The sequence below is a fragment of the Scyliorhinus canicula genome, chromosome 4 (genome assembly GCF_902713615.1).
Source record: "Scyliorhinus canicula chromosome 4, sScyCan1.1, whole genome shotgun sequence".
NCBI classification, from domain to species: domain Eukaryota; kingdom Metazoa; phylum Chordata; class Chondrichthyes; order Carcharhiniformes; family Scyliorhinidae; genus Scyliorhinus; species Scyliorhinus canicula.
The window spans coordinates 2416723-2443969 of NC_052149.1; the positions used below are offsets into that span (position 1 = coordinate 2416723).

General features: G+C 55.0%; 1 protein-coding gene across 5 annotated transcripts in view; it reads left to right on the top strand.

Moving 5' to 3' along the window:
* Positions 1 to 27247, top strand: part of LOC119964301 (netrin-G1-like) — a 728862-nt gene that overhangs the window by 503258 nt on the left and 198357 nt on the right. For 4 of the 5 annotated variants that reach the window (XM_038793577.1, XM_038793581.1, XM_038793579.1 and 1 more), the window contains exon 1: positions 22932 to 23395. The exons of the other annotated variant lie outside the window; for it this stretch is intronic. The gene's annotated coding sequence lies outside the window, so the exon portion shown is untranslated. Of the gene's footprint in view, positions 1 to 22931; positions 23396 to 27247 lie in introns of those variants that run through there. 5 annotated transcript variants of the gene reach the window in all.

A 27247-nucleotide genomic window follows, 5' to 3' on the forward strand; every position in this document is an offset into this window, starting at 1 on the left:
CCCCATACACACCCTCACCCCCAATAACCCCCACCACCCAACACCCCCATCCCCATCCCCTCTCTCCCTCCTCTCCCCCCCACCCCCCCAACATCCCCCAACACCCCCCACACCCCCTCACCCCCAATAACCCCCACGCCCCAACACCCCCATCCCCATCCCCTCTCTCCCTCCTCTCCCCCCCACCCCCCAACACCCCCAAACCCCCCTCACCCCCAATAACCCCCACTGCCCAACACTCCCCCCATCACCCCAACACCCTCAATCCCCCCTCATCCCCAATAACCCCCACCCCCCAACACCCCCCATCCCCCTCTCCCCCCATCCCCCTCAACACCCCCCCACACCCTCTCACCCCCAATAACCCCCACCCTAACACCCCCCAAACCCCCCTCACCCCCCACACACACCCCCACCCTCCAGCATCCCCCTCAGCAGGCCATGGCTGAGAACGTTGGCAGCATTACCGAGGCGCTGGTCAGCGTGTCGCGGACACTGTGCGGGGTGGCCCAGTCCCAGAGGGCCCAGTCCCAGAGGGCCCAGTCCCAGAGGGAGGTGGCCCAGTCCCAGAGGGAGAGGCTCAGTCCCAGAAGGAGGTGGCCCAGTCCCAGAGGGAGAGGCTCAGTCCCAGAGGGAGAGGCTCAGTCCCAGAGGGAGGTGGCCCAGTCCCAGAGGGAGGTGGCCCAGTCCCAGAGGGAGGTGCCCAGTCCCAGGGGGCCCAGTCCCAGAGGGAGATGGCCCAGTCCCAGAGGGAGGTGGCCCAGTCCCAGAGGGAGGTGGCCCAGTCCCAGAGGGAGGTGGCCCAGTCCCAGAGGGAGGTGCCCAGTCCCAGAGGGTTGGCCCAGTCCCAGGAGGCCCAGTCCCAGAGGGAGGTGGCCCAGTCCCAGGGGGCCCAGTCCCAGAGGGAGGTGGCCCAGTCCCAGAGAGAGGTGCCCAGTCCCAGAGGGCCCAGTCCCAGAGGGAGGTGCCCAGACCCAGAGGGAGGGGCCCAGTCCCAGAGGGAGGGGCCCAGTCCCAGAGGGAGGTGCCCAGTCCCAGAGGGTTGGCCCGGTCCCAGAGGGAGGTGCCCAGTCCCAGGGGGCCCAGTCCCAGAGGGCCCAGTCCCAGAGGCGGTGACCCAGTCCCAGAGGGACATGGCCCAGTCCCAGGCTGATGTGACACAGACCCTCAGGGTGATGTGGCGCAGTCCCAGAGGGAGATGGTCCATTCCCTGTGCTCCATGTACGCAAGCATGTGGACCTTGGTCGAGACCAGAGTGGGCCTCCAGGACTGGCAGCGCCAGGTGGTGGTGGGTGGGGGGGGGGGGGGCCTCAGAGGACGCCTCTGCTTGCACTCCCATCCCATGGAGTAGCCCGGGGGCCTTCCGGCACCTCGAGGGCGGAGGAGATGATGGGTCCCGTGATGGTGGACTCTCCCCCTCCTGTCCCTGGTGCATCTGGTGAGCAGCGAGCAGAACAGGGTGACACCACGTCACCCAGGACACCCGAGCAGCAGCCAGGCCCATCCAGACCGGGGCATCCCAGAAGACATGCGCCAACAGGGGCCCTGGCCGCCGGGCAGTGGTCACAGCAGGCCACCACCACTCCTGCTGTACCATCTGGGGAACCACCTAGATGGAGCGTTAGAGCCCGTAAGGCCAGAAAATTAGAGACCAGTTAAATTGGCACGGGTGTGGTAGTCGGTATTAGGGGTATCACGGTACCCAGGTTGAGGCTGTAGACCATTGGTGTGGGAGGTACCTGAGACAGCAAGATCATTGGTGAAGCCTGCCTGCTGGATCCGCCCAGTAAGGCGGAGTATAATAGCCTGTGTCTCCCCAGCTGCGCGTATGTCCCCGACCGCGTGGCAGCCCCTTGGGCAGCGTGGATCCCCCCCTGCGGCCGACTCCGATGCATCACCCATCCCCCCACAAGCTTGCGCTTTGCGACTACCAGGCAACCCCGGGGGGCCCCGCTGTTATTTTTGCTGGCAAGCCAAGCACCCCTGGCAGCGCTGCCCGACCCGCTCCTCCACCTGCAAAGGGTGCGGCAAAAAGGGCCATTTCATAGCGGTATGCCAGGCCCGGGCGGTCGTGTCCTCTCCGGGGGCGGACCGGGGCTGCCACCACAACTCTCGCCACGGGCCACGTGCGGGCAGCGGGCGCCGCCATCTTCATTTTCCCGAGCCACGTGCTGGCCCCGGGGCCGCCATCTTGTTCCCCAGGGACCACGTGCGACGCGTGGGCGCCGCCATCTTGGCTGGAGTCTCAGGACCCCGATTCGTGTGGCCACACACCGCCCGGGGAAAATCTGCAACTTTTACCACCACTCACCTCGGTGACCCTGGACCAGTCTCGGCCCCGAACTCTCTCGACCGCGACGACGACCGTGCTGATCAACGGGCGCAAAACATCCTGCCTGATCGACTCCGGGAGCACAGAGAGCTTCATACACCCCAACACGGTAAGGTGCTGCTCCCTCCCTATACACCCAGTTAACCAAAGAATCTCCCTGGCCTCCGGGTCTCACTCTGTAGAGACCAAAGGGTTCTGTGTAGCTAACCTCACAGTCCAGGGGAGAGAGTTTAAAAATTTCCAACTCTATGTCCTTCCTCACCTCTGTGCTGCCACGCTCCCAGGGTTAGCTTTCCAATGCAACCTCCAGAGCTTAACCTTTAAATTCGGCGGCGCTATACCCCCCCTCACTGTCTGCAGCCTCGTGACCCTCAAGGTCGACCCGCCTTCCCTTTTTGCGAACCTCACCCCGGATTGCAAACCCATCGCCACCAGAAGCAGACGGTACAGTGCCCAGGACCGGACCTTCGTTAGGTCGGAAGTCCAGTGGTTACTGAAGGAAGGTATTATCGAGGCTAGAAACAGCCCCTGGAGGCTCAAGTAGTGGTTGCAAAGACCGGGGAGAAGAACAGGATGGTCATCGATTATAGTCGGAGCATCAACAGGTATACGCAGCTCGACACGTACCCTCTCCCCCGCATATCTGATTTGGTCAATCAGATTGCACAATACAAGGTCTTTTCCATGATGGACCTCAAATCCGCCTCCCACCAGCTCCCCATCGCCCTAGCGACTGCCAACACACTGCATTCGAAGCAGATGGGCGGCTCTACCACTTCCTAAGGGTTCCCTTCGGTGTCACAAATGGAGTCTCGGTCTTCCAACGGGAGGTGGACCGAATGGTTGACCGGTACAGTTTGCGGGCCACGTTTCCGTACCTCGATAACGTCACAATCTGCGGCCACGACCAGCAGGACCACAACACCAACCTCCGCAAATTCCTCCATACTGCAAAAATCCTTAATCTAACCTACAACAAGGACAAATGCGTGTTCAGCACCGACCGTCTAGCCATCCTCGGCTATGTAGTGCATGATGGAGTTATAGGCCCAGATCCCGAACGCATGCACCCCCTCATGGAGTTTCCCCACCCCCACTGCTCCAAGGCCCTGGAACGCTGCCTGGGATTTCTTTCATATTACGCCCAGTGGGTCCCCAATTATGCGGACAAGGCCCGCCCACTAATCCAATCCACGGTTTTTCCCCTGTTGGCAGAGGCTCGCCAGGCCTTCGGCCGCATAAAAACCGACATCGTCAAGGCCACGATACACGCAATCGACGAATCCCTTCCATTCCAAGTCGGGAGCGACGCATCCGACGTAGCTCTGGTGGCCACCCTCAACCAAGCGGGCAGGACCATGGCCTTCTTCTCACGCACCCTCCATGCTTCAGAAATCCGCCATTCCCCCGTTGAAAAGGAGGCCCAGGCCATAGTAGAAGCTGTGCGGCACTGGAGGCATTACCTGGCCAGCAGGAGATTCACGCTCCTCACTGACCAACGATCGGTAGCTTTCATGTTCGATAATGCACAGCGGGGCAAGATAAAGAACGATAAGATCTTACGGTGGAGGATCGAGCTCTCCACCTACAACTATGAGATCTTGTATCGTTCCGGGAAGGTGAACAAGCCTCCTGATGCCCTGTCTCGCGGCACATGTGCCAACGCACAAATGGACCGACTCTGGGCCCTCCATGAGGACCTCTGCCACCCGGGGGTCACTCAATTCTTCCATTTTATCAAGACCCGCAACCTGCCCAACTCCATCGAGGAGGCCAGGACCATCACCAGGAACTGCCAAATCTGCGCAGAGTGCAAGCCGCACTTCTACAAGCCAGAGAATGCGCACCTGGTAAAGGCTTCCTGTCCCTTTGAACGCCTCAGTATGGACTTCAAAGGGCCCCTCCCCTCCACCGACCGCAACACGTATTCCCTGAACGTGATTGATGAGTACTCCCGGTTCCCATTCGCCATCCCCTGCCCCGACATAACCGCAGCCACCGTCATAAAAGCCCTCCACAATATCTTTACCCTGTTCGGTTTCCCCGCCTACATACACAGCGATAGGGGGCCCTCCTTCATGAGCAACAAACTGCGTCAATTCCTGCTCAGCAAGGGCATTGCCTTGAGCAGGACGACCAGTTATAACCTCCGGGGAAACGGACAGGTAGAGAGGGAGAACGGAACAATCTGGAAGACCATCCTACTGGCCCTACTGGCCAGGAATCTCCCAGTCTCCCGCTGGCAGGAGGTCCTCCCCGATGCACTCACTCCATCCGATCGCTGCTGTGTACCACGACAAACAAAACACCTCATGAACGTCTCCTTGTCTTCCCTAGGAAGTCCTCCTCTGGGACCTCGCTCCCAACCTGGCTGGCAGCTCCTCGACCCACCCTGCTCCGCAAACACGTGCCGGCGCACAAATTGGACCCATTGGTCGAGAGGGTCCACCTCCTTCATGCTCACCCTCAGTACGCCTACATGGCATACCCCGACGGCCGACAGGATACGGTCTCCCTACTGGACCTGGCGCTCACTGGATCCCCACCCAACCCCCCCCCCCACCCACACCCCCCCCCAAACCCCCCCTCCCCCAAACCCCCCCCCCATCTACCCCACCCCCCCCCCCCATCTACCCCACCCTCCCTCCCACCGGCGCACCCCACAGCCGCCCCCTTCCCAGGTGGATCAGTTCTCCCACTGGTCCCACCCAGGGGTGATGAAGCTGCCGAAGAAGCCGAAGCCACGCTCCCGGAGCCACGGATGCCCGAGCCGGCGCCTGCATCACCTCCGAAACTACGACGATCACAGAGGGCGACCCGGGCCCCCGATCGACTAATTGCTTCATTTTGATATGTACATGTAAATAAATACTGTAAATAGTTGTGACATGTAACAAGGCAAAACACTGTACCGCCGACGGGTACCACCATAACCTCTACCTCTACCTCCGTATAACGCAAGACCACCACCCCCGCCGGACTCTTTTTTTTAACAAGGGGTGAATGTGGTAATCGGTATTAGGGGTATTACGGTACCCAGGTTGATGCTGTAAGACCATTGGTGTGGGAGATACCTGAGACAGCAAGATCATTGGTGAAGCCTGCCTGCTGGTTCCGCCCAGTAAGGCGGAGTATAAGAGTCTGTGTCTCCCCAGCTGCTGCACTCTGTACCTGCGCTGCTGGGGAAACATCTGGTCCAATAAAGCCTTCAATTGTCATCCAATCTCGCTTCGAGAGTTATTGATTGATCATCAGGGTGCAGGGCACAGTTCCATTATAGGGGTTTGGGCACAAACTGTACATATTTTGTTCACATGAAACACAAGTTAACACCGTTGGTTACAACCTGCCTCGGTGCTCTGTCTGATGGGTGCAGGGGTGGGGCAGTCAGTGCTGGCCAGGGGGTGTGGTTGGTGGTGGACCAGTACAGGCCCTGTGGGAGGACTGTGCTCCGCCCTGACCATCCCCAGCACGCCCTCCCCAGGTGTAATGCACTGGCCAGCCCGCATGCAGGGATCACCCAGGTGGAAGGAGAGCAGGAGTCAGACATTGTCAGATGATTGTTGAGCACGGAGCTTATTCCAGAGCGGGCTGTCATCATCTTCCATCCCATGGACCAGACCCGCTGTCACTGCTGACCCGGGGCCCCCAGCTCGTAGTGCTACAGGTAGTCGGCCATTTGGCGGTGTGGGAGGTGAGAGGGTCTGAGATGCGGTGTCCGTGCCCCTGGCCATTCCCCCCTCCACCCTCTCTCTCCTAGTCGGTGAACCTGGAGGCGATCAGAGTGTCCAGTGCGCACTGGCCCTGGCAATGGCGTTGTGCGGCCTTCCCTGACTGCCCAGGCACCATGTCCTGCCCATCCTCCCCCGCATCCTCCGTGTCGGACGAGGCCTGTCCTTCCTCCTCCTTCTCCTCCTCCAGCACATCGCCCCTCTGCTGGGCTGTATTGTGGAGGATGCAGCAGGTTGCCATGATGTGGGCGACCCTCTCAGCCTCGCAGTGGAGGGCCCTCCAGGGCGGTCCATGCAGCTGAACCTCATCTTCAGGAGGCTGAAGCTCCGCTCGATCACTCTCCTGGTCATTGTATGGCCGTTGTTGTGCAGGTCTCCATGTCGGTCTGTGGCCTTCAGATAGGTGTCATAAGCCATGGCCACAGCGGGTAACTCCTGTCGCCCTGGAGACATAAGAACATAAGAACTAGGAGCAGGAGTAGGCCATCTGGCCCCTCGAGCCTGCTCCGCCATTCAATGAGATCATGGCTGATCTTTTGTGGACTCAGCTCCACTTTCCGGCCCGAACACCATAACCCTTAATCCCTTTATTCTTCAAAAAACTATCCATCTTTACCTTAAAAACATTTAATGAAGGAGCCTCTACTGCTTCACTGGGCAAGGAATTCCATAGATTCACAACCCTTTGGGTGAAGATGTTCCTCCTAAACTCAGTCCTAAATCTACTTCCCCTTATTTTGAGGCTATGTCCCCTAGTTCTGCTTTCACCCGCCAGTGGAAACAATCTGCCCGCATCTATCCTATCTATTCCCTTCATAATTTTATATGTTTCTATAAGATCCCCCCTCATCCTTCTAAATTCCAACGAGTACAGTCCCAGTCTACTCAACCTCTCCACATAATCCAACCCCTTCAGCTCTGGGATTACCCTAGTGAATCTCCTCTGCACACCCTCCAGCGCCAGTACGTCCTTTCTCAGGTAAGGAGACCAAAACTGAACATAGAACATAGAACATAGAACGATACAGCGCAGTACAGGCCCTTCGGCCCTCGATGTTGCACCGACATGGAAAAAAAAACTAAAGGCCATCTAACCTACACTATGCCATTATCATCCATATGCTTATCCAATAAACTTTTAAATGCCCTCAATGTTGGCGAGTTCACTACTGTTGCAGGTAGGGCATTCCACGGCCTCACCACTCTTTGCGTAAAAAACCCACCTCTGACCTCTGTCCTATATCTATTACCCCTCAATTTAAGGCTATGTCCCCTCGTGCTAGCCACCTCCATCCGCGGGAAAAGGCTCTCGCTGTCCACCCTATCTAACCCTCTGAACACAAATACTCCAGGTGTGGCCTCACTAACACCTTATACAATTGCAACATAACCTCCCCAATCTTAAACTCCATCCCTCTAGCAATGAAGGACAAAATTCCATTTGTCTTCTTAATCACCTGTTGCACCTGTAAACCAACTTTCTGTGACTCATGCACTAGCACACCCAGGTCTCTCTGCACAGTGGCATGCTTTAATATTTTATCGTTTAAATAATAATCCCTCAGCCGGGGGGGTGGTGGAGATAGGGGTAGGTGGGTGGTGGGGGGGGGGGGGGTTGGTGGCGGGGGGCCTGCCCGGCCTGCCCCGCCCCACCCCGCCCCTCGAACATGTCAGGAATCACCGGGTGTGCCAGGATGAAACAGCCTGTTCCGGTGCTGGTCGCTCTGCTGCTGCGGCCTCCCCCAACTCTCCCAGCAGCCCCTGCTCACGCCGCCACAGGGCATCTCGCACAGCTGCGACCATCACCCCAGCGGCCAGCATTACTGGCTGCCCACGCATGTCCCCCCTCCCCCCTCCGCACCCCTGCCCCATTGGCATCCGAGCCCGTCGGTACCCCGGTCCTGGCGTCCATCCCTGCTGCCAGGGTGCCCATTGGCTGGCATTGCCCTTACTGCGGGAGCCTTGGGCTTGGCCATAGCTGGTCCCCCAGTGGGTGGCAGCCGGTTGTGTGGGATGTTTGTGGGCGGGGGGGGGGCGCTGTGGCAGGGAGCAGGGTGCGAGGGTGGGTGCACCCATATGGCCGGTGTCACTGTGTAGACCCAGTGGCCGAGGAGGGTGGTCGGTGAGTGCGCAGCAAGATGGCCACCATGATGTTGGTTGGTGCCTGGGCACCATCCCAGTCCCATGGGGGGGGCACCCCGGCAGCCCGGCCTGTCCAACCCCCGTCCCCCTCCCCCGGCCTGAGCAGGGCCCCCTGCCTCAGCCAGTGTAGTGATCTGTATATCTGCTGGTATGTGAAGGGTTAACAACTGTAGCATAGAGTTAAACAACCACTAGATGGCAGCACTGGATTCATGTATATAAACTGAACTCAGAGGATCTTGGCTCTCTTCCAATCAGGAGTGACCAGAGAGCAGAGTGTTAGAGAGATAGAGCTTAGTTGGCGTGTGCAGTTAAACATAATTAATACTTCTTTTGATTTACTTTACCATCAGTTAAAGTTGTGGAGAGTGAACAAACTCATTAGTATTTATATTCATTATTCATTAACTGTTATTTGCTTTAAATTGAAGGCTGATAGTTTGATTGAACTACAACCATCAGACCATTCTGGGAGTAAGCAAAGAGTAACGAGTGATCACGTAACATGGTACCAGGTTTATGGCTTCGAAAAAACTGGCTGGAGTAATTGAGTGAGATCAGAAACAGAAGAAATTTGTAGCAGCTATTCGACTAGAGAAGCATCGTAGCAAACGAATCCTGCGAAGACAGCCGCTTCGATGGACCACGCACAAGCTCCACGTCACCTCAAGATTACTGGTAATTTGAACTCTAATTGGAAACTGTTTAAGCAGCAATTTCAAATATATTTGGAAGCGACAGATTTACCTGCTGCAACTGTGCTAGAAAAACTGCATTGCTGTTATCAATGGCAGGACAGTGTGCAATTGAAATATATAACTCCATTCAGTATCCTGCTGGCCAGGACAAAGCTCCAGGCCGCCAGCCCGCAGTCACTCCACGCCATTTCCGACCTCCTCTCTCGCAAAGCAGACAGGTTCGCCAGGCTCACGATTTCTAAAACCACAAGTGAACCACGCCGTCGGGAACTCGGCCTGTCGGAGACGTGAATCGCGGAGGGCCCGGAGCATCAAGTGTCAGGCCCGCTAATGATATGCCCGCTGTACTTTCGCCCCGCGCAGCGAGCGACGCATTTACACCTTTTTCGGGGTACCGGAGAATCCCCATTTGGCGTCAAACCAGCGCCTCCCCCGATTTTGGCGTTGGAAGCTAATCCCCGCCCAATTGCATTTACGATTTCGGAATCGGCAAACGGAGAATCACGCCCTTAGTTTCAGGAACGGAGAATCCGACTGTGTATGTTTTTAATAAGCAGTTAGATATCGCACTCAGGGGCGAAGGGGATCTCAGGGAATGGGGGGGAAAGCGGGATTTGGCCATTGAGTTGGATGATCAGCCATGATCATAATGATCAAGCTCGAAGGGCCGAATGGCCTCGACCTGTTCCTATTTTGCAAGTTTCTATTACTTATTAAAAATCCTCTGTAAACTGACTCAAAGTTCAAGAATCCCCCGCACTCTGGGGTAGTGACTTCCACAGATACACAACCCTTTGAGAGAAGCAATCTCATCTCATGTCTGTTTGACCTTGCTGCCCCTTATCCGAAAACTATGACCTCTCGATCTCAATTGCCCCACAGGAGGAAGCATCCTCTCTACATTTACTTTGTCAATATCTTTTATCATCTTATATACCTCACCTAGATCTCCTCTCATTGTCACAATCTCTAGAGAGTATAGACCTGAACAGTTCAATCTCTCTTTATAAGACAAATCCTCTTCTCTGGAAATAATCTGCCGAATCTCCTCTGAAGTGCCTTTGGCAGCACAGTAGCACAGTGGCTAGCACTGTGGCTTCACAGCGCCAGGGTTCCAGGTACAATTCCCCGCTGGGTCACTGTCTGTGCGGAGTCTGCACGTTCTCCCTGTGTCTGCGTGGGTTTCCTCCGGGCGCTCCGGTTTCCTCCCACGGTCCAAAGACGAGCAGGTTAGGCAGATTGGCCGTGATAAATTGCCCTTAGTGTCCAAAAAGGTTGGGAAGGGTTATTGGGTTACAAGGATAGGGTGGAAGTGAGGGCTTAAGTGGGTCGGTGCAGACTCGATGGGCCGAATGGCCTCCTCTGTGCCGTATGTTCTATGTTCCATGTTCTAATGCAGCTAAAAGGACCGAAAGTGTACAGAGTCCTCCAGGTGTGGACTCCACAAGGCTGTGCACTGTTGGAATTAGTAAGTAGCTAATTAACCAGTTGTTTTTGCTGCATATTTCATTATCGTTCTTGCTATTAATATACAGTAATTATGCTTACATTTACAAACCTGGTGACTGTAATTATTAGGAAGTCAAGGGCCAAAGATTTTGGGTATTTTATAAGAATTATTGGTTAATTCACTTGTGTCCTCGCTCCGGGAGTCCGGGTCAACTGCAGCTGGAAATGACCATGCACTTGTCCAAGGTGCTGTCACATCACGTTAGCTCAGTGATTAGCACTGTTGCCTCACAGCTCCAGGGTCTCGGGTTCGATTCCCCACTGGGTCACTGTCTGTGCGGAGTCTGCACGTTCTCTCCGTGTCTGTGTGGGTTTCCTCCGGGTGCTCCGGTTTCCTCCCACAGTCCAAAGATGTCATGTTAGGTCATTTCGACATTCTGAATTCTCCCTCTGTGAACCTGAACAGGCGCCGGAGTGTGGCGACTAGGGGCTTTTCACAGTAACTTCAGTGCAGTGTTAATGTAAGCTTACTTGTAACAAAGGTTATTACAATAAAAAAACAGTCCTGTTGTTATTTCGCCAATGGTACTGCTGACGTGGGCTCAAGGACAAGCCGCAGGCTACATCTCCAAGCCACTAACTGAGCGAGTGCTGCACTGTCAGAGGGTCAGTACTGAGGGAGTGCCGCACTGTCAGAGGGTCAGTACTGAGGGAGTGCCGCACTGTCAGAGGGTCAGTACTGAGGGAGTGCCACACTGTCAGAGGGTCAGTACTGAGGGAGTGCTGCACTGTCACATGGTCAGTCCCTGTCTCCCCGCTTTGGGTGGATTCATAACAAACCCTCAGTCGCTATTGGATGGGGAGCTGGGAGATTGTTCATTTATTTTTCTCTTTCTCATTTTATTCCTTCCTTTTCTCTCATTTTTTTCTCCCTCTTCTATTCTTTGCCGCTGTTCATTCTTTTCTTCCTTTTTTATTGATCGAGCTGACGGATGAATCAAATCCGTCGATTTCCATTTCTCCAGAGCTGTGTGAAATTGTCAGTGAAATAGTAACTGTTGTAAATGACAGTGATGTGTGGGAGTGACGCTGCATCGTGTCTGATACTAACTCCCGCTCACATCCAAACATTGAATCTACAGTTTGGAGAAAGCCTCCAGGGCAGTTTGGGGATGTTTTCAGTCACTGAATAATCTGATTTGTTGCTGTGAAATCTGTCTTTTTCTTATTGCGATTTCAGTGATTTGCTGGAAATGATCAGAATGTGGAAATACCCAGCTGGAGAAATCTTTGTTTAAACTGGGCTGTGAATTGAGCTGGGGGATCATTCACTCAGACAGATTCCTGCTTTGGAATTTAATTTGTGCTGATGCAGCGTGAGGTGAATATCGGAAACGCCCGCCTCAGACTGCTCCCTCATTCCCCTGTCCCTCCTCCTCACCTCCCTCACTACACAATCCAGGCATTTAATGGGCCCACAGCTGGGATACAGACCCACAACAGGGAGCTGAGCTTCCAATATATCGAGTGGACAGCACAGAAACAGTCCATTCGGCCCATCTGCTTCATACTGGTCTGTATGATCCATTCTCTGAATCAGGAAATTTGCCCTGACTTCCCAATGGGATTGATTCTGGAATCTCTGGTATTTATAGTCCCAGAGTTCTGTCTCCCCACAGGTGCAAACATCTTCTCCACGTCGATCTGGTCAAAGCCCTTCCATAGTTTGAAGGATCTTTATCTGGTGACCCCCTCAGTCTTCGCTGTTCGAGATCAAAGATCTCCGGCCAGGACCACCTTTCCTGATCGTTCTAACCTCACTCCCAGCATCACAATGAGTATTTCACTGGAAAATCTGTTTTACAATTGGTCACACCAATATTAGAGCAAAATCGTAAAATAAATACAGGATAAAATCTCAGCTGAGTGATGTAATATATAATTCTTCTTTGTGTCACAAGTAGGCTGACATTAACGCTGCAATGAAGTTACTGTGAAAAGCCCCTAGTCGCCACATTCCGGGGCCTGTTCGGGTACACAGAGGGAGAATTCAGAATGTCCAATTCAGCTAACAGCACGGGCTGGATTCTCCCCTACCCGGCAGGGCGGGGGGGGGGGGGGGGGGGGGGTCCCTGCGGGATGGAGTGACGTGAGCTACTCCGGCGTCTGGCCGTCCCAAAGGTGCGGAATTCTCCGCTCCATTAGGGGCCAAGCCCTCACCTTGAGGGGCTAGGCAGGCGGCGGGGTGGTTGGCGCCCCACCGGTCAGCGGGAACGGCCTTTGGCGCCAAGCCAGCCGGGGCCGAAGGGACTTCGCCGGCCGGCGGAAGTCCGCGCATGCGCCGGAGCGTCAGCGGCTGCTGACGTCATCCCCGCGCATGCGCAGGGGAGGGGGTCACTTCTGCCTCCGCCATGGTGAAGGCGGAAGGAAAAGAGTGCCCCCACGGCACAGGCTCGCCCGCCGATTGGTGGGCCCCGATCGCAGGCCAGGCCACTGTGGGGACCCCCCCGGGGCCAGATCGCCCCCCCAGGACCCCGGAGCCCGCCCGCGCCGCCGATTCCGCCGCCGGGTAGGTGGTTTGATTCAGGCCAGTGGGACCGAAATGACAGCGGCTGGACTTCGGCCCATCGCGGGCCGGAGAATTGCCGGCGGGGGGGGGGGGGGGCGCTGGCCGGCGCAGCACGATTCCCGCCCCCGCCGAATCTCAGGTGCCGGAGACTTCGGGAGATGGCGGGGGCGGGATTGATCCCAGCCTCCGGCGATTCTCCAACCCGGGGGCGGGGGGGGGGGGGGGTCGGAGAATCCCGCCCCACGTCTTTCGGGACTTGTGGGAGGAAACCGGAACACCCGGAGGAAACCCAATCAGACACGGGAAAAACGTGCAGATTCCTCACAGACAGTGACCCGAGGCCGGGAATCAAACCTGGAGTTGTGAAGCAACAGTGCTAACCACTGTGCTACCGTGCCGCCCATCTGTTGTGATGGGAATTTGAATATTGCTGTTGAAAATGTCTCGATGCTGAAACTCCTCCTCCTGTTACCCTCATGAACTGAGCTTTGTTTGAGAATCTGCGATGGGACACAGCCACTGCTGGGCTAAGTTACAGGCAGCTCTCAATATTCACCACACTGCAGTGTAACGGCTCGGACAGGGGGCCATGCAGCTCAGTGAAAGCTCAGTCCCAGTTTACCCGAACCAGAGGGATAAAACACCCATTCTCACAACTGATGGTGGACACAAGGAATAAATTAGGGGAGACAATGGCGTAGTGATCTTGTCACTGGACTGGTCAACAATAGATTAACCCCTCGGTTTATGTCTCTGGTGCTCCCTCTAGTGGTTACTTAGTCTTATTGTATTTACATTAACCCCTTGTGTATTTACAGTGATGCACATCACCACAACCACCACCCCACCCACGGCCTCACCCCCTCACCCACCCCCTCCACACCACCCGCACATCCCCCTCCATCACCACCACCCCCACCCACGGCCTCACCCCCTCACCCACCCCCTCCACACCACCCGCACACCCCCTTCCATCACCACCACCCCCACCCACGGCCCCACTCACTCCCCCACCCCTTCCACGCACACCCAGCCTCCATCACCACCCCAATCGGTAATCCAACCATGCATCATGGCTTGTGTCTTGCAGGATCACCTGGCGACGAGGTGGGACTTTCTGGTGTCCCTCGCCCCTGACCCCAACCCCAAGTGGATAGCAACGAGCAAGAGGTCACGGACAGCGATGGGAGCACTCGACCCTCAACATGAGGCACCCCGGAACACCAGCCCAAATACTGGGGAGATTATCCGTGTTGGTCGTAAAAATAGGCAGGCAGATTATTATTTGAATGGGTGTAAATTGAGAGAGGCGGATACTCAGCGAGACCTTGGTGTCCTCGTGCATCAGTCGCTGAAAGTAAGCACGCAGGTACAGCCGGCAGTAAAGAAGGCAAATGGTATGTTGGCCTTCATAGCGAGAGGATTTGAGTCCAGGAAGAGAGATGTTTTACTGCAATTGTAAAGGGCATTGGTGAGGCCACACCTGGAGTATTGTGGGCAGTTTTGGTGTCCTTATCTGAGGAAGGGTGTTCTTGCTATGGAGGGAGAGCAGCGAAGGTTTACCAGGCTGATTCCTGGGATGGCGGGACTGTCATATGAGGAGAGACTAAATGGGTTAGGATTATATTCATTGGAGTTTAGAAGAGTGAGAGGGGATCTCATAGAAACTTATAAAGTTCTAACAGGATTAGACCGGGTAGATTCAGAAAGAATGTTCCCGATGGTGGGGAGTCCAGAACTAGGGGGTCAGAGTTTGAGGATAAGGGGTAAACCTTTGAGGACTGAGGGGAGGAGAAATTTCTTCACCCAGAGAGCGGGGAATCTGTGGGATTCACTCCCACAGGAAGTAGTTGAGGCCAAGCTGTGTAATTTCAAGAAGGAATTAGATATCACTCTTGGGGCTGAAGGGATCAGGGATATTGGGGGGAGGGGTGATCAGGATATCGAACTTGGTGATCAGCCATGATGATAATTGTGGTGATATGCATACATGCTGTATAAATGTACAAAAATGTTTATCAATAGATAATCATAGATGTGACCTCCTGCCAGGCGTCAGACATGCATCACGTGACTGTCGTGACTGGGCAGTTGGTGGTCGGATGGACAGTAGGACAGTCTCACTTCGAGTCGCTCGCTTAGAACTTGAGTAATTTTGTTTGTGCATAGATCTGTCAGTTAGCCTCCCACGTGTCTAACAATAAATCATCGTTCTGGTTGAACACATTTATGCTGTGTGTGTGTCTTCATCATCGGGGAACCACGGAACACAATAATAATGAATGGCAGAGCAGGCTGGAAGGGCTGAATGGCCTCCTCCCACTTCTATTTTCTATGTTTCGATGTTTCTATGACACTAATTTCCCATCACAGCTGCCTCCTTAACCCTCCACCATCCCAGAGACACTCACCTCGGTTGGCCATGTTAGTGAAGAGGCTCCTGGAACACTACCTGGGGCGCAGCACACAGCTGCTCCGATACAGCAGGTGGAGGTAGGAACCCCCTGGGGGGTGGACGGTCGGAGGGCAGCCGTGCCAGGGATGAGCTGCCGTCCGGATGGGTTTCAGGAATGGACAGTCCCATCGATTGTGGAGATGTAGTCACAGAGCCAGGGGCTACATGAGGGGTTGTCGGTGAGCATCCAGCACCTGCGGGCACAGGTGGAGGAGTCCAACCCCGTGCAGGAGCAGGAGGTGGCGCCGATCATGCATGCCACCCAGGCTAACACCGCACAGGTGTGAGGGCAGCACGGTGGCACTGCAGCCTTATGGCACCGAGGCCCCAGGTTCGAATCCCGGCTCAGGGTCACTATCCGTGTGGAGTTTGCACATTCTCCCTGTGTTTCCGTGGGTTTCGCCCCCACAACCCAAAGATGTGCAGGGTAGGTGGATTGGCCATGCTAAATTGCCCCTTAATTGGAAGTAAATGAATTGGGTACTCTAAATTTATTATTAAACACCGCACGGGTGGTGTCCGGGGTAGAGGCCTTGGGGGCAAAGGTATCGGCCATGGGTCAAGATGTTCAAGGCCTGGGTCATTCTATGCAGACGGTGACCGAGGCCCAGGACAGGGCTGTCCTCTCACAGGCAGCCATGTCCCAGCTCCACCTGGGCATCGCAGCGACGCTCCTCAGCGTGGCCCAGTCACGGCCTGGGCGCTGCCACACAGTATGTCACAGACCCAGAGGGAGACCGTGCAGGTACTGGCTGATGTGGCACAGACCCAGAGGGAGGTGGCACAGACCCAGAGGGAGACCGTGCAGGTACTGGCTGATGTGGCACAGACCCAGAGGGAGGTGGCCCAGTCCCAGAGGGAGACCGTGCAGGTACTGGCTGATGTGGCACAGACCCAGAGGGAGACCGTGCAGGTACTGGCTGATGTGGCACAGACCCAGAGGGAGGTGGCCCAGTCCCAGAGGGAGACCGTGCAGGTACTGGCTGATGTGGCACAGACCCAGAGGGAGACCGTGCAGGTACTGGCTGATGTGGCACAGACACAGAGGGAGACCGTGCAGGTACTGGCTGATGTGGCACAGACCCAGAGGGAGACCGTGCAGGTACTGGCTGATGTGGAACAGACCCAGAGGGAGGTGGCCCAGTCCCAGAGGGAGACCGTGCAGGTACTGGCTGATGTGGAACAGACCCAGAGGGAGGTGGCCCAGTCCCAGAGGGAGACCGTGCAGGTACTGGCTGATGTGGCACAGACCCAGAGGGAGGTGGCCCAGTCCCAGAGGGAGACCGTGCAGGTACTGGCTGATGTGGCACAGACTCACAGGGTAGTGGCACAGTCGCAGTGTGATGTGGGGCAGTCCCAGACGGAGATGGTCCGTTCCATGTCCACAAGCGTGCAGACCCTGGCCGAGACCAGAGCAGGCCTCCAGGACTGGCAGCGCCAAGTGGCGGGGGGATCTCAGGGAAGGACTCCACTCACATCCCCATCCCATGGTGTAGACCGGGGGCCATACGGCACCCTGAGGGAGGAGGAGGTGATGGGGCCCGTGCCGGTGACTCCCGCAACGGAGGTGACGGAACACCGCAGCACCCTCAGACTCCCCCCCCCCCCCCCCCCCCCCCGCCCTCCTGTCCCTGGCAGCGGGCAGAAAGGCGGCATCACACCACGTGAGACACCTGACCAGCAGCCGGGCCCATCCAGGCCCAGTCGCCCCAAAAGACGGCCGTCAAATGGGCCTCAGGCCGCAGGACAGGAGTCCCAGCAGCAGGCCCCCTCCGTTTCTACTGTACCATCTGGGGAACCACCGAGATGTAGTGTTAGGACCCGTAAGGCCAGAAAAGTAGACACCAGTTAAGTTGGCACGGGTGGAAGGCACAGTATAGCGATAGGCGCGAGGGCACAAACCTGTATATATATGTTCACAATAAACACCTGTTCACAACGTTTTAAGCTGCCTCGGTATTCTGTTAGACGGGTGTGAGGGGTGGGCTGGAGCGGCCGCTGGAGGGTGGGGGGAAGTGGGGGGGGGGGGGATGGGCAGACCATGTGGGTGGGCACGGGGCAGGGACCCCAGTTCAACACTCACCACTCCAGCAAAGATAACTTTTTTTTCACTTTTTTTTTTACATTTACCGTACCCAATTATTTTTCCAATTAAGGGCCAATTTAGCGTGGCCAATCCACCTAGCCTGCACATCTTTGGGTTGTGGGGGCGAGACCCACGCAGACACGGGGAGAATGGTCACTCCCTCCTCTCACTCCCTCATCGCCCACGTCGCCTTTTTCCTGATATTTGACACCATGGGTGAACCCACACCGACGGGAATTCCGCTCGGCCGAGGCGGAGTATCGCAGAGGCCCCGGGGAATACCGGGTCAGGCCCGCTAATGATATGCAATCGCCGTTTACTGTACATGCGGAGTGGAACGCATTAACATCGCTATCGAAGCTCCGGGTCACAGCATTCTGGGGGACGCAGGGCACCCACTGATTCTCTGCCAATCACCTTTCCCGATGTCAGCATCAGCTGACGGACAATTCCATCCCCTACCCACCTCCCTATCTCTGTAACCTCCACCAGCCCCTACACCCCTCCCTATCCCTGTAACCTCCTCCAGCCCCTACACCCCTCCCTATCTCTGTAACCTCCTCCATCCCCTACACCCCTCCCTATCTCTGTAACCTCCTCCAGCCCCTACACCCCTCCCTATCTCTGTAACCTCCTCCATCCCCTACACCCCTCCCTATCTCTGTAACCTCCTCCAGCCCCTACACCCCTCCCTATCTCTGTAACCTCCTCCAGCCACTACACCCCTCCCTATCCCTGTAACCACCTCCATCCCCTACACCCCTCCCTATCTCAGTAACCTCCTCCAGCCCCTACACCCCTCCCTATCCCTGTAACCTCCTCCAGCTCCTACACCCCCTCCCTATCTCTGTACCTCCTCCATCCCCTACACCCCTCCCTACCTCAGTAACCTCCTCCAGCCCCTACACCCCTCCCTATCCCTGTAACCTCCTCCAGCCACTACACCCCTCCCCATCACTGTAACCTCCTCCAGCCCCTACACCCCTCCCTATCCCTGTAACCTCCTCCAGCCACTACACCCCTCCCTATCCCTGTAACCTCCTCCAGCCACTACACCCCTCCCTATCTCTGTAACCTCCTCCAGCCACTACACCCCTCCCTATCTCTGTAACCTCGCCAGCCCATACACCCCCCTCCCTGTCACTGTAACCAACTCCATCACCTACACCACCTCCTTTTCACTGGAACCTCCTCCAGCCCCTACACCCCTCCCTATCTCTGTAACCTCCTCCAGAGCCTACACCCCTCCCTATCTCTGTAACCTCCTCCAGAGCCTACACCCCTCCCTATCTCTGTAACCTCCTCCAGCCACTACACCCCTCCCTATTTCTGTAACCTCTTCCAGCCCCAACACCCCCTCCCTATCTCTGTAACCTCCTCCAGCTCCAACACCCCCTCCCTATCTCTGTAACCTCCTCCAGCCACTACACCCCTCCCTTACCTCTGTAACCTCTTCAAGACCCAACACCCCTTCCTATCTCTGTAACCTCCTCCAGCCCCCTACACCCCCTCCCTACCTCAATAATCTCCTCCAGCCACCTATACCCCTCCCTATCTCTGTAACCTCCTCCAGCCCCTACACCCCCTCCCTATCTCTGTAACCGGCTCCAGCTCCTACACCCCTCCCTATCTCTGTAACCGCCTCCAGCTCCTACACCCCTCCCTATCTCTGTAACCGCCTCCAGCCTCTACACCCCTCCCTATCTCTGTAACCTCCTCCAGATCCTACACCCCTCCCTATCTCTGTAACCTCCTCCAGATCCTACATACCTCCCTATCTCTGTTACCCCCTCCAGCCCCTACATCCCCTCACTATCTCTGTAACCTCCTCCAGCTCCTACACCCCTCCCTATCTCTGTAACCACCTCCAGATCCTACACTCCCTCCCTATCTCTGTAACCTCCTCCAGACCCTACACCCCCTCCCTATCTCTGTAACCTCCTCCAGACCCTACACCATTCCCTATCTCTGTAACCTCCTCCAGCTCCCACACCCCTCCCTATCTCTGTAACCACCTCCAGCCCCTACACACCTCCCTATCTCTGTAACCTCCTCCAGACCCTACACCCCCTCCCTATCTCTGTGACCTCCTCCAGCCCCTACACCCCTCCCTATTACTGTAACCTCCTCCAGATCCTACATCCCTCCCTATCTCTGTAACCTCCTCCAGACCCAAAACCCCTCCCTATCTCAGTACCCTCCTCCAGACCCTACACCCCTCCCTATCACTGTAACCTCCTCCAGTTCCTACACCCCTCCTATCTCTGTAACCTCCTCCAGGTCCTACACCCCTCCCTATCTCTGAAACCTCCTCCAGAGCCTACACCCCTCCCTATCTCTGTAACCTCCTCCAGAGCCTACACCCCTCCCTATCTCTGTAACCTCCTCCAGCCACTACACCCCTCCCTATCTCTGTAACCTCTTCCAGCCCCAACACCCCCTCCCTATCGCTGTAACCTCCTCCAGCTCCAACACCCCCTCCCTATCTCTGTAACCTCCTCCAGCCACTACACCCCTCCCTTACCTCTGTAACCTCTTCAAGACCCAACACCCCTTCCTATCTCTGTAACCTCCTCCAGCCCCCTACACCCCCTCCCTACCTCAATATTCTCCTCCAGCCACCTATACCCCTCCCTATCTCTGTAACCTCCTCCAGCCCCTACACACCTCCCTATCTCAGTAACCTCCTCCAGCTCCTACACCCCCTCCCTATCTCTGTAACCGGCTCCAGCTCCTACACCCCTCCCTATCTCTGTAACCGCCTCCAGCCTCTACACCCCTCCCTATCTCTGTAACCTCCTCCAGATCCTACACCCCTCCCTATCTCTGTAACCTCCTCCAGATCCTACATACCTCCCTATCTCTGTTACCCCCTCCAGCCCCTACATCCCCTCCCTATCTCTGTAACCTCCTCCAGCTCCTACACCCCTCCCTATCTCTGTAACCACCTCCAGATCCTACACTCCCTCCCTATCTCTGTAACCTCCTCCAGACCCTACGCCCCCTCCCTATCTCTGTAACCTCCTCCAGACCCTACACCATTCCCTATCTCTGTAACCTCCTCCAGCTCCCACACCCCTCCCTATCTCTGTAACCACCTCCAGCCCCTACACACCTCCCTATCTCTGTAACCTCCTCCAGCTCCTACACCCCTCCCTATCTCTGTAACCACCTCCAGATCCTACACTCCCTCCCTATCTCTGTAACCTCCTCCAGACCCTACACCCCCTCCCTATCTCTGTAACCTCCTCCAGACCCTACACCATTCCCTATCTCTGTAACCTCCTCCAGCTCCCACACCCCTCCCTATCTCTGTAACCACCTCCAGCCCCTACACACCTCCCTATCTCTGTAACCTCCTCCAGACCCTACACCCCCTCCCTATCTCTGTGACCTCCTCCAGCCCCTACACCCCTCCCTATTACTGTAACCTCCTCCAGATCCTACATCCCTCCCTATCTCTGTAACCTCCTCCAGACCCAAAACCCCTCCCTATCTCAGTACCCTCCTCCAGACCCTGCACCCCTCCCTATCACTGTAACCTCCTCCAGCCCCTACACCCCTCCCTATCACTGTAACCTCCTCCAGTTCCTACACCCCTCCTATCTCTGTCAACTCCTCCAGACCTTACACACCTCGCTATCTCTGTAACCTCCAGATCCTGCACCCCCTCCCTATCTCAGTAACCTCGTCCAGACCCTACACCCCCTCCCTATCTCTGTAACCTCCTCCAGCTCCCACACCCCTCCCTATCTCTGTAACCTCCTCCAGCCCCTACACCCCTCCCTATCTCTGTAACCTCCTCCAGCCCCTACACCCCTCTCTATCTCTGTAACCTCCTCCAGCCCCTACACCCCCTCCCTATCTCTGTAACCTCCACCATCCCCTACACCCCCTCCCTATCTCTGTAACCTCCTCCAGACCCTACACCCCTCCCTATCTCTGTGACCTCCTCCAGCCCCTACACCCCTCCCTATTACTGTAACCTCCTCCAGATCCTACAACCCTCCCTATCTCTGTAACCTCCTCAAGCCCCTACACCCCCTCCCTATTACTGTAACCTCCTCCAGCCCCTACACCCCTCCCTATCTCTGTAACCTCCTCCAGCCGCTACACCCCTCCCTATCTCTGTAACCTCCTCCAGATCCTACACCCCTCCCTATCTCTGTTACCCCCTCCGGCCCCTACTCCCCTCCCTATCTCTGTAACCTCCTCCAGCCGCTACACCCTTTCCTATCTCTGTAACCCCCTCCAGATCCTACTCCCCTCCCTATCTCTGTAACCTCCTCCAGCCGCTACACCCTTTCCTATCTCTGTAACCCCCTCCAGATCCTACTCCCCTCCCTATCTCTGTAACCTCCTCCAGCCTCTACACGCCTTCCTATCTCTGTAACCTCCTCCAGCCTCTACACACCTCCCTATCTCTGTAACCTCCTCCAGACCCTACACCCCTTCCTATCTCTGTAACCTCCTCCAGCCTCTACACCCTTTCCTATCTCTGTAACTTCCTCCAGACCCTACTCCCCTCCTTATCTCTGTAACCTCCTCCAGCTCCTACACCCCTTCCTATCTCTGTAACCACCTCCAGCTCCTAGACCCCCTCCCTATCTCTGTAACCTCCTCCAGCCCCTACACCCCTCCCTATCTCTGTAACCTCCTCCAGCCTCTACACCCCTCCCTATCTCTGTAACCTCCTCCAGCCCCTACACCCCTCCCTATCTCTGTAACCTCCTCCAGCCCCTACACCCCTCCCTATCTCTGTAACCTCCTCCAGCCTCTACACCCCTTCCTATCTCTGTAACCTCCTCCAGCCCCTACACCCCTTCCTATCTCTGTAACCTCCTCCAGCCTCTACACCCCTCCCTATCTCTGTAACCTCCTCCAGATCCTACACCCCTCCCTATCTCTGTAACCTCCTCCAGCCTCTACACCCCTTCCTATCTCTGTAACCTCCTCCAGATCCTACACCCCTCTTTATCTCTGTAACCTCCTCCAGACCCTACACCCCCTTCCTATCTCTGTAACCTCCTCCAGATCCACAATTTTCCGGGATCTCTCTGTTTATCCAATTCTGGCCCCTTCTGGATTTCTGAGTTGAATGGCTCCACCATTGGTGGTCGTACCCTCAGCTGTGTGAACCCTCAGCTCTGAAATTCCCTCGTTAAACATCTTCCCCTCTCCCACTCCCTCTCCCTGTCTCCCTCTCCCTCTGCTCCTTTCAATCACTCCTTCAAACTTCCCACTTCTCCCAGCTCTCCAGTCCCAATAGTCCTTTCCATGGCCGGGTGGTAGGATTCAGTCTGATTGAAATTCCTGGGAAACAGCTGGAGATGTGTAACACTGTGGAAGGCGCTATATCAATGCAGCTTGTTGTTTTTCTCTCTGACTCAGTCAGTTCGATGTAAATGCAAGAAAACCAATCTGTCCCCACATGTCATCCACTCACTAACCAACCAGCAGCCAGCCTTTAATAAGCAGCAGAGAGAGGGAAAGGGAAGGTTTGAGATGGGGAACAGCGAGCCACAGCACAACCAGAATCTCCTCCCACTATTCACCCAGTCAGCCTCTCACACACAGCTTCAATTATTCAGTGATGCTGAAGGAAAGATTCAAGCTGGATCAAGGTGGTGTGTGAAGCTTGAGGGTGAGAGAGAGAGGCAGTGAGGGTGAAGAGAGAGACCTGTGTCACTGTCACCCTCAGCTCTGAGAACCTTCTAACACAAAGCTCGACACACTCTCAGTCCTTCTGTCCAGTGAAAGGTCCTGAGGGCAACAGTCCCACAGCTCATCCCTGTCCCCTGTCTCGCTCTCTCTCCGTTACTGAAAGATCCCCTGTGGGGAAACCAGGAGAACTCGGCATCCCAACAGAGCGACTGGGAAACAGCAGCAGGAGATCAAACTATTTCACAACCAAAGTCTGTGGATCAGTGGGGGTAAGTCTCCCTGCTTCTCTCTCACTGTCTGTCCCTCTGCCTGTCCCTCTGTCTGTCCCTCTGTCTGTCCCTCTGACTGTCCCTCTCTCTGTCCCACTGTCTGTCCCTCTGACTGTCCCTCTGACTGTCCCTCTGTCTGTCCCTCTGTCTGTCCCTCTCTCTGTCCCTCTGTCTGTCCCTCTGTCTGTATCTCTGTCTGTCCCTCTGTCTTATTCGCAGTCTGTTTCTCTGCCCATCACTTCTCTCTCCCTGTTTCTGAAGCTCTCTCACCTTCTGTCTCTCTTTCTCTCCCTCCCCCTCTCTCTCACTTTCCTTCCCTGTCTGCCTCTCCTTGTCTCTCTCTGTCTCTCTCACTCTGTCCATTTCTTTTCTCTCGATGCCTGTTATCCGTCTGTGTTTCTATTTCTCTGCTTCTCACTCTTTCACCCTCTCTGTCTTCTCCCTCTGTCTCTCTATCTCAGTCTCTCTATCTTTCTCTATCTCCCTCTGTCTCTCTGTCTTCTCCCTCTGTCTCTCTATCTCAGTCTCTCTATCTCTATCTCCCTCTGTCTCTCTATCTCAGTCTCTCTATCTCTATCTCCCTCTGTCTCTCTATCTCAGTCTATCTATCTCTATCTCCCTCTGTCTCTCTGCCTTGGTTACTCTCTCTGTCTCACTTTCTATCTTGCTCACTCTCCGTCTCTCTGTCTGTCTCATTCTTTCTCTCTTTCTGTCTCTCACTGACGCCTGCTCTCTATCTTCCTCCTTTCTGTCTCACTGTCCCCCTCTCTCTCTTTCTGTCTGTTTCTCTCGATCAAATTCTGTCAAACTTTACATCTCTCCCTGTCTCTTTTTGTTTGTCTCTCTCTGTGTCCCTCGCTATCTCCCTCTCCCTCTTTCTCTCACCCTGCTCTCTGTTTCCTCTCTCTCCCTCTCTCTCTCTCCCTCCATCTCCCTCTCTCTCTCTCTATCTCCTCCCCTCCACCCCCCCCCCCCCCCCCCACCCGGCCCCCCTCTCCTGTGAATTTGGGGAATTTGGGGGTGGGACATTCCCAGTCAGACAGAATCATCCCACCCTCCCCGTTACACCCAATGGGAATGTTGGAAGGTAATGGGGAAGTTTTGCATTGCTATAGCGCCTTTCTCCACCTCGTGCTGTCCTTAAAACACTTCGCAGCCAATGAAGTACTTGCAAAATGTGGTCATTTTTATAATGTCGGAATCACCGCGGCTAATTTGTACACAGTAAGATCCCACACACAGCATTGTGACAATGACTAAATAAAAGGGGCAGGACTAATATGATGGGCCGAATGGTCTCCTGTGCTGGAAGGTGGAGAAAAGGAACCGGCTCATTTCTGACGGCGCTTTGTGTCAAATTGGATTTACTAACCATCCACGACCAATCCACAACCTGCAACACAGTCTGGGTGAAAGGAATCATTGATAAATCTCCAAGGCATCAATCATCTCGAAGGAGACAGATTCTCAGCAAGATTAAACTTCCATTTGGAATACACGATGGGCTGAATGGCCTCACTCTGCCCCGTGACTTTTCCATGGTTCTATGGAATCGCACTGAAAAGGGAAACATGCTGCTGAAGCTTTTCATTATGGACTCAGCAGGCCAAATGCAAGAATGACAAATTTCAAGCATTCGCAACAATTTACACTATAGGGTAAAAGGATGCTGATTAGTTGGCAAGTTCACTCTGATTGGCCAAGGCATTGCCCTGGAGGAAGTTACAGGGATCTTACGGCTCCCCAGGCATCTGGGCAATTCAAAAAGATTCAAGGCTTGGACAAATTCCTTTTGTTTTCAGGGAGTGGATTGCTGCGGTTGAAGCTATGTTGCTTCCAGGGGCTGGTTTAGCTCACCAGGCTAAATCGCTGGCTTTTAAAGCAGACCAAGCAGGCCAGCAGCACGGTTTGATTCCCGTACCAGCCTCCCCGGACAGGCGCTGGAATGTGGCGACTAGGGGCTTTTCACAGTAACTTCATTGAAGCCTACTCGTGACAATAAGCGATTTTCATTTCCATTTCATTTCATTTTTCTTGCAAGAGTAAATGAGACACTTCAATGATAGGGGCTGTTTAGCACAGGGCTAAATTGCTGGCTTTGAAAGCAGTCCAAGCAGGCCAGCAGCACGGTTCAATTCCCGTAACAGCCTCCCCGAATAGGCGCCGGAATGTGGCGACTAGGGGCTTTTCACAGTAACTTCATTTGAAGCCTACTCATGACAATAAGCGATTTTCATTTCATTTCATTTCATCATTTTAAGTTGGTTGTTAGTGTAGCTATCGGCGCACTCAGGATTGTTTAGCAAGTGCTGCCCAATCTCAGAATCACATCTAACAGTAGATACTTTGTTTTGGGTTTTGAGCTGGTTCAGTACATTCTGCGCTTGCCCTATTGCAAAGTACAAAAGGTACAGGTGTGATTTGATCAGCTAATCGTATAGCCGCGTACCTGGCTTCCCACACACAGGGAAATGATTCAGCTCCATTTTTCTATCAAATCCCCGGGTGAACGGGGCCTGGAACACATTCACTGAGCAGCCCACACTGTCCCTGGGGAAGGGAATCCCATTCTCATTAACAAATGCTGCGCAAAGCGCGTGTCACTGATCACTCTGCCCAGATGTTCCAGGTGTGTTTAGTGGGTGGGATAATGATGTTTCTCCGAGTGCTCAGGTCACCCGATACCTGGAAATTGGGACTCAATCCGATCTGAATCCTAATTTCCTGTGTGGATGGGACAAAGAGATCGATACAGGGGAAAGTCCTCAATTCCCCTCCATCCCAGCTGTGTGGTGGAGGCAGGAAATGTAACCGTGCTCTGTAACCCTCAGTGAGCCGGTTTCTCCTCCCACTGCCTCTGTCTCTGTACAGTGACAGTGTCCGCCTCTCTCCGTCTCCTGGGAAATCTCACTCATTGTCCCACCTCCACACACTCTCTTCCTCGGAGTCTCCACACTGACACCTTGCAAGGATAGTGAGGGGCTGGTTTAGCACAGTTGGCTTGTAATGCAGAACAAGGCACCAGCGCAGGTTCAATTCCCGTGTCGGTCTCCCAGAACAGGCGCCAGAATGTGGCGACTAGGGGCTTTTCACAGTAACTTCATTGATGCCTAATTGTGACAATAAGCGATTATTATTATTATTAGATATTCCTGTCTGCAGCCTATCTGTCAGATATATCCACAGTGAGAACAGTGTCAGTGAAGGGTTGGGGGAAGGACAGTTCCTGCTTTAGTGTTCACGGATCTTAGCAGAGGAATTGGACAAGACTGGAACACAGGAACAGGAGGAGTCCATTCAGCCCCTCGAGTCTGTTGCACAGGAACAGGAGGAGGCCATTCAGCCCCTCAAGCATGTTACACAGGAACAGGAGGTGTCCATTCAGCCCCTCGAGTCTGTTGCACAGGAACAGGAGGAGGCCATTCAGTCCCTCGAGCCTGTGATGCAGGAACACAAGGAGGCCATTCAGCCCCTCAAGCCTGTTACACAGGAACAGGAGGAGACCATTCAGCCCCTCAAGCCTGTTACACAGGAACAGGAGGAAGCCATTCAGTCCCTCGAGCCTGTGATGCAGGAACACAAGGAGGCCATTCAGCCCCTCAAGCCTCTTACGCAGGAACAGGAGGAGGCCTTTCAGCCCCTCGAGTCTGTTCCACTTGTCAATCAGATGGTTACTGATCGGCACCAAAACTCCATTATCCTCGATGCTCGAACCAAATAAAAATCTCTCACCCTCAGGATCGAAGCTTCAATAACCCCCAGTATCCAGGGAGATTTTATGGAGCGAGTTCCAGATTTCCACTCTCCTCTGTGTGAAGAAATGCTTTCTGACGTCATCCCAAACAGACAAAC